The sequence below is a fragment of the Gekko japonicus genome, unplaced genomic scaffold (assembly GCF_001447785.1).
Source record: "Gekko japonicus isolate JY-2015 unplaced genomic scaffold, Gekko_japonicus_V1.1 scaffold3951, whole genome shotgun sequence".
Lineage (NCBI taxonomy): Eukaryota > Metazoa > Chordata > Lepidosauria > Squamata > Gekkonidae > Gekko > Gekko japonicus.
Window position 1 is genome coordinate 91,428 of NW_015171014.1, and position 222 is coordinate 91,649.

Consider the following 222-nt stretch of genomic DNA (forward strand, 5'->3'; position numbering starts at 1 on the left):
TTCAGAAGCCCTCCCACTGTGCCCCCCCCAAGCACCAAGAAGACAGAGCATCACTGCCCCAGACAGTATGTTCCATCTGTACCTTGCGGCTAACAGCCACTCACGAACCTCTGCTCCAGATGTTTATTCAATCCCTCTTGAAGCTGTCTATGCTTGTAGCTGCCACCACTTCCTGCGGCAGTTATTCAAGGTTCAGCTTTTATATAGAGCCATTGTTGTGTA